Below are 7,538 nucleotides of genomic sequence, written 5' to 3'. Positions count from 1 at the left end.
GGCTGGAATCTGCAGAACAATTCTGCACACAACAGAAATTGCCACAAAGGCTTAGTATACCATGAGGGAAGGAACTGTCAGAAGCTTGCCTAAAGACCACAGCTAGCTATTTGTGAGTAGAAGTGTGAGATGTCCAGGACTTAATTCTACATGTCATCCAAAAAATGCCACATTCCCCCCAGATGGCATAACAAATTATTCATGCATAAACTTAATTACCCATATGACATTTATCACAAACTTCTATCTGCATTGGCTGGTTATGATAGTCTGAAGTCCGAGCTTTTAATGTTGCTCTGATGCAGTCATTAAAACAAATTAGGGACAGATAAAATTAATAATTGCTTCATCTTTTTGCAGCTAAAATAGTTTTCGCTTTGGTAACTATTTCAAGGCTGAGTGACCAAGATTTTGCTGATGCATTGCTCCACAGAGGTGTAATTTTCTACCTGAAAATGACTGACTTAATTTTGCTGGATCACAGTTTACAGGATACAACTAAAATGATTAAGTTCAATTTGTTGCTTGGTCTCAGTATATCATTTGCTTGTGTTTGGAAAGAAGATGAGTGCTGGTGAGTGAAAAGGATGAAAAGATGCATAGCAGAACAACATTACTGAGATGAACAGTTGACTATATATAACACTCACAAATACAGTTGCACAGAGAACAAAGAATCCAGAAAAATGGAACTGGGCAAGGATTTCCATTAGACCAGGATATGCTTTATTTTCCTACACTCTCCTGACTCCCTTTCTTCCTATTTCACTGAAAATCAATGCAGGATTATTGACAAAATAAGACAACTTTCACTAAATATTTCTTTCAAGTGGTCCTTGAGGATGTTTTCCTCTATGACCTTTTTTAATACTTTTTTTTTGAGGTTTGAAATATGAATTAATAAAGGTGAAAGGGAAAGAGATCTAGTCATAAAATAACATGAAAACCCTTCTTATTCTACATGGAGGAAAATTTAAGGTGCAAAGAGAGGCACAAAGAACTACCCTTTATTAATAGAAGATCTTTGGTGAAACTCCACAGATTTCTGTGGCTTGGTGACCTGTGCTGGCTGCATTAACATTCTGATGAACTGGCCTCAGTGAACATCAATATTACAAACAACTCTATGCATCTGGATTGTTTGCAGACTCAGTACATGAGTTAAGGACTTCAAAATTCATAGCAGGTGGGTGAAGGAGCTATGACGAAGTTATATATAAAGAAATAACGTACTGAACACTGACAGGTGTTGTTTCTGGGGATATTAAACCAAAACCTATGAAAATCTAATCAGACAACCCATAGTTGTCTGGAAGAGAGTGATATCTAACCTAAGAGCTATGAACCCTACTAAAATTTAACACCTGAGAAAGATAAAATCTTTATTTGCTCATGACCCATGCTCATTTGATCCTTCCAAAAATACATGATCCATTTCTTCACCTAATAGGAATGAAGGCAAGGCTTTGACTTACACCTCTACTAGTAACTTAATGATTTTCATGTAACCTACCTTACCAGGGTAGCTGGCACAGCTGACTAAGCATGCACAGAACAATCCCAGATTCAGGCCAGGGCTGATTTGTGAGAACAGAGTGAGCCTGCAGTAGTTACAGTGTATGTCAGATTCTGCCCATTTTCTTCATTAAAAATATTGACATGTGTGTGAATTTACTATGCTTGAAAGATTTAGATTCCTCCCTATTGGTCTTGCATGGATGGAGTTATTTAAATATAAAAGCACTTATTTAAATATACATTTACCTACCACTGGCTGCATCATGGCACAAGAACTATGCTGGAAACATAATAAAACATTAGTGTTTAAACAACCTTTCTCACTCCTGAGATGTGAAGGTTAGGGAGAGAGACAGGCATGGAGCTTCCCAGTGTATGAGAAACTGATTGCATCTCTCCCTTTTCCAGAAGATTCATGACAATATACCTAATGCATTCAAACAAACTGGAAACATGACGGATTCATACACATGCACAAGAACTACTTCTGCAAAACAGAATGCAAGAAGAAGGAACAGAGTCAAAGAACCATGGAATCATAGAACAGCTCAGGATGAAATGGACCTCGAAACATCCCCTGATTCACCTGGGAAAGGTAGCATGGCACTTGAACAGCAAGACCGTAAACTCTTTCCCTTTATCACACTCACAGCACACAGACACAATTAAGGGAACAGCTACCCTTATTTGCCATGATTTCCAAGGTGCACCTGTGAGGAGCACATTATTTACCATGAGTAATTTGACCCTTAGCCATATACAGCACATAGGGTATGATTCTATTGATCTAGATCTGACGTTTTCTACATCCTCTTTCATTGTGTTTATTTATTGTTGAAAACAAACAGGGTCTGTCTTAGTGAAATTTTTCTGCTTCTTTACTGTTTTTCTCTCTCTTGCTTTCATTGCTGTTATAATACAAATACCTTTTTTCCCAGTTTCTGAATCAAAACCGAAGTTTTGTACTACACTCAACACAGCTTGCACAGAGAATAAGACTGACTGTCACCCATGGTTTGGGTCATCGGAAGGATAACATTTATTGAAAGAGCTCTGTGAATTTTACCCATGGAAATAGTGAGGGGGGAAAGTTTAAAAGAGTTTAATTAATTTGCATCCCTAAAGGTGAGTTGTTAGCACTATTGAGAATTAGAGAGTTAATGTGATTGTGAAAGCTACATAGGATGATTTGGTGTGTCATATTGAATTATGGCAGCCTGTGTCCATGTCAAACAATGTATCTCTGAGGGGAGGATGTGGAAAGTCAAGGATAATTTCTAGAGGTGCCACCAATATCCCTGAAGTTCCTACTTCAGTGTTTGTTCAATACTCAAAGCAGATATGCAACTGAGAAGGAACAATTTGGAGTCAAAACATTCAGGGACCCTGAAACCACAGAAAACTTATGTAAAGTGTTAGAGGAGAGATAGTGGAGACACCTCCACCACAAGTTTTTAATGTTTTAAAAAGCTGTTAAAATTATATTTTACATTGCATAAAAGGTAGAAGATCAGTGCTGAGACAGATCAGCTACAGCTTCAATGACTGAGACAAATCTCTACAGCTAGGCAAGCTTTTTGCAAAGAATTTCTGGCTATTGAATATCCTGAAAACTATATATAGAGCATGAGTTGTCACCCTCCCAGACATTATTGTGGAGTCAACAGGCTCTTTTAAACAGACAGTTTTTTGAGGATAGATACATTTAATGATCTCAGTTGAAAAATGAACTTAAAAAGAAATAAGCACCCAAAATTCAGTATGCGGAAAAGAGCAGCAAATTATTCTTGCCACTGTGACATGCATGATGGATTGTTAAGGATCTAATAACTGTTCTGTCTATTGTCATAAAGATTTAACCAGAAGTCCTCCTTCCTGTCCTCTGAGAACAGCCTGTGTTTTGTGTTACTGTCATATTCGGAAAGACCCATCTGAGGGGTCCACCTGTTTGAGAACCATATCTGCTGGCAAGGTAGAACAGTTCTTTAATAATTCTAGTCTTGCATTTACATTGTCCATGGATAACCTGAGAACCTAGCATTTTGCAAGAGTTCAGCAGGCAATCTGGACTGGGCTGCAGTACGCTAAAGGACATGTGTACAAGTTGCATCAGGAGAAAAAGTAGTCATCTTGTCTGTCAACTGCACAGATAATTGTGCACTCACTTTCAAATCACAAACACAAAGTTGGAAGAAGGAATTCTCTTTGATTTTATTCAATATATACAAGTGTTTGACATGACCCACTGGTAGACCTGTGAGATTCATCCAATTTTACTTTGGCCTGAAAGAGTAACTCAAGTGATGAAATAGTTTGATCATAAGGGTGTTAAAAAATATGCCTGCACATTACCTTAATTTTATTTTACCTACTGTTGTTTACTGTCAGCTGTCTTGCAACCTCTAGTATGATCTATTCTGCTCCAAAAGGACAGAGATGATATAGACTACCATCATTATGCTGAGCTCAGCAGCTTAAATTCACTGGGTCTGCAGTAATCTTCAGCAGTGAAAGCTTTAGTATTCTTCATAATATCATATTTAATCCAATGTAAGAGGTGACTTTGCTATTTGCCTAAATACCTGATTCTTTTAGAATACCACACAACTGGATGAATATTCAGTGCCTTTGATTTCCCCTTGTGTTTTGGGCTAAAAACAAATTTCTTCCTCCTTTTTTTAAAATTGTTTTCTGAATTTTTACTTGGTTACTTTATTTTTTTTTAATGGAGCTGTGGCAAAAAATAACTAGAAGCACAGGAATTGCCTCCTTTGCACAGCTCATTGCATCAGAATTTTCTCCTAATCTTTGCCTCTCCACTACAGTTTTGTTTGGCATCTTATGCGTGAAATGTGCACTTTGCATGAAATATATACTTGCAGATTCTATTTTACTTTTGTCCTTTGTGTTATTTTAGTATTCACTGTGTCTTTGGTCTCTTTACATAGATGGAAAAATCCCCACTGTATATTTTTAATTATTTTATTAAAAGTGCCGATATGATTAACCTCTCTAGGTTTGGACTAGGGATCAAGATGTTCTGAAGTCAGTGATATATGTCTGGAAACTGGTTATTTAGACCCTTAGTTCAGATACAAGCCAGTGCTTGTTTGCACCTATAAAGCTCCATTTGCCTTGGAGGGCTAGCACTGAGGATATCTGAGCTCTTCTAGTGCTCCAAGGTCCCACTGCCATGCATACTATGCAGCTCTGGAGGTGGAGAAGGAAATAGCGACAATGACACTGTTTTCAAAAGTAATGGGTTGTTAAAATATGGTTTAGGGAAAGCTTCAGGAAAGTCACTGTCTCCCTGATACTTCGTCGAACTGTACTCCTGCCCTGGACTAGGAGAACTAGAAGTTCTACTCCTCTTATATTGTTAGATCCACGATATCAACCAGTGCATTTCGTTTTCACCACAGAATTCAGTTTCCATCATTTCACTCCGAGACAGTGAGAAGGTATATTTGTGACACTACGCTGAGGTTTTAAAGAGGGAGGTACTAGATGAAGGGGCTAAGAGGGATCCCAGAAAGAGGATTCATTTGAGCAATTATACTGTGCCAGGCACTGTGGGTCAAGCCAATGCTCTCAAAGGTGAAAAGCAAATGGATTAGTCTAGTGCCCCTTGTCTGTACATCCATAACCATCACACCAGATATCAGCATCTCTACATTTAAGGTGAAACATTCTGGGTACAGTTTCTTCCAGTCCCTGAAATGACATCCAGTGTCTCCTCTAGCAGTTTTTAACAAAAGCTCTTGGGACTCAGAGCATCTTTTTTTCCTTATAAAGCAGGGAACATTCATCCTACATCTTTCAAATCAATACCAAGGCAGCAGGGTGATCTGCATACAAATCGACTTGCAAATTTACACCCTGTCTTACTCTGCCAACAGGATTAAAAATCGTTCATGAAACAACAGCTCCCTGTAATCACATCCAGCCAGATTTCAATAATAACTCAGGCATATAAAAGCCTCTTGGTTTCATATGCATTAAAAATAGTTTCTTCTCATTTTCTACCTATTCCTTAGATAGTAACTTCCCATTTTCTTGAAAGCTTTCTGCTCTGTAAGTGTTTTATCATCCATGCTCCAAAAACCCTATTTACTGACTGACTGGAAAGATTTTTCCTATTAACCAAAAGAAAAGATGATTGTTTATACCCCAATCTGATAGCAGGCAGGATTTGGGAAAAAACCTGAGTCATCATCACCACAGATCACAGCCACTATTGCCAAATTGTCACTAAATTTTGATGTACAATGAGCCTGGTAGTTATAATTCTGCTCTCTATGGACAGTTGTCTATTTCAGAAAAGCCATCAGTATCCTATTTAAAATCTTATGAACAATAGTCAATCTTTAGTAAGCAAAGCAGTTAGACTTCTTCACTGGACACCTTTGATTTCTGCTTCAGATTATGATGTGACTATAATTAAATGTAGTGCCTGCTGTCTATTATTACACTACATTTGTTCTGCTTGACAGATCTATCTTCATACAGTGTCATTTTCAATTATTATGAAAATAGCCAGAGTAGAGAAAAGGGGCATTTCTTGTAAATTGAAACAAGACATAAATGCAAAAAAACATACTTCATCCTGCAGTTCCTTTTGTTCAGGAGAGCTGAGACAGAACTTGGGAGCTGTGAACAATTTTTGTCTCTCAATGACAGGGCTGTGAAAGACTGATACCAGTGGGAGTTCTTGATCACCTCATGGGGACGATCTGTCACCATTTGTCAAGGGCAATTCTTGCATTCACAGCTTTAGAAAGAGTAGTTACAGACTGCAGGTATAATAGGATGCAGGAGTTTGGAGGGCAAAGAAAGGTTCTTGGCAAACATACTTAATAATCACTGCAGACTGAATTCAGTCTAAAGTGCCTGAAACCTATTTGTATCTTTTTAGTCACATAACCACTTCAGTGCTCAGAGCACAGATCTGAAACTTAGCCCAAACTGCCCGCAAAAGTGAAAGGATAAAAAAAGCTACAGTGTCTCTGTATTATTTTGTATCACATCACTTTCTATTATGCAAACATACTTATTAATAAAGCATTCTGGAAAAGCACTACTGTTAATTTTTCTTCTATTCTGTTCATATTAGAAGGGTAACACATTGGCAATCACAGGAGAAAGTATGCAAGGAGAGAGGAATAGACTGAGTTGCTGAGCACGAGACTCAATAACCCCAGCTAGTCACCTTCCATGCAGCAGGGGGGATCACAGTCATTTGGTTTCCTTTGTGCAGATAGTAAAACTGGCCTTAGTACTCATCATATATAATGTGCAAAAGGCACAATGCCTGTGCTTCTTGAGTATTTTATGAAGAATATTTCTTGTAAACATCCAAATTCAAAGTAGTTTGAAACAGTAAAATGGATATGAAAGCAACCACAAAGTGGTTGCTTTTCCATTACATGTACTGCTGCCTGCAGGCCGGGAGGCAGAGTTTCTTAGTCCTTCCATTACATCCATTGTCATTACTTCATAATGCTACTATTTATATTTGCTGCTTCAACAGTGAGCAGTTGGACTGCTGCAGGCATGGGAAGAAGAGATAATGGGCTGTGTAAATTGAAATAGTGGGCTGTGTAAGTTAGGGCTGAGAGTTGTAGTGAGTGAGCTGCTCTTAGAGCTGCTGGAGAGATGGGTTCCAGAGAGAGAGTACAGAAATTACTGGTGCTGCTGGGAAGAAGTACTCCATGCAACATCACTACCTCTAAACATCATCTGATCCTACTTCTGGCATCAGGAACCAGTTCTGGGGCTGGCAAAAGGCATTACAAAGTAAACGGCTGGAATGTGACTATTTGCTGCTCTCAGTGTTCTGCTGTCCTCACCCACAGCCTACTTTGCTTTTGTCTAAGGCCTTGTGCTCATCAGTCTCCATATGATAGATCAACTCAGAGAATTAGCAGTGGTCAAGAACAGCATCTGATTGGCTTGGTAGACAGTACATTGCTTTAGTCACTTAAAACTGAAGAATACTTTAATGCTAAAACGAATCTGAC

General features: G+C 38.4%; 1 long non-coding RNA gene across 1 annotated transcript; it reads left to right on the top strand.

Moving 5' to 3' along the window:
• The first annotated feature begins 2,505 nt into the window (after positions 1–2,505).
• LOC114062370 lies at positions 2,506–4,347 on the top strand. The gene is made up of 3 exons (XR_003572359.1): positions 2,506–2,643; positions 3,382–3,383; positions 4,250–4,347. It is a non-coding gene; the product is annotated as an uncharacterized LOC114062370 (long non-coding RNA).
• Positions 4,348–7,538: the final 3,191 nt, after the last annotated feature.

Source organism: Empidonax traillii, unplaced genomic scaffold, assembly GCF_003031625.1.
Source record: "Empidonax traillii isolate 1590-97213 ecotype Southwest subspecies unplaced genomic scaffold, ASM303162v1 scaffold402:size526523, whole genome shotgun sequence".
Classification (NCBI taxonomy): Eukaryota; Metazoa; Chordata; class Aves; order Passeriformes; family Tyrannidae; genus Empidonax; species Empidonax traillii.
This window is presented reverse-complemented; position numbering and strand designations above follow the sequence as displayed.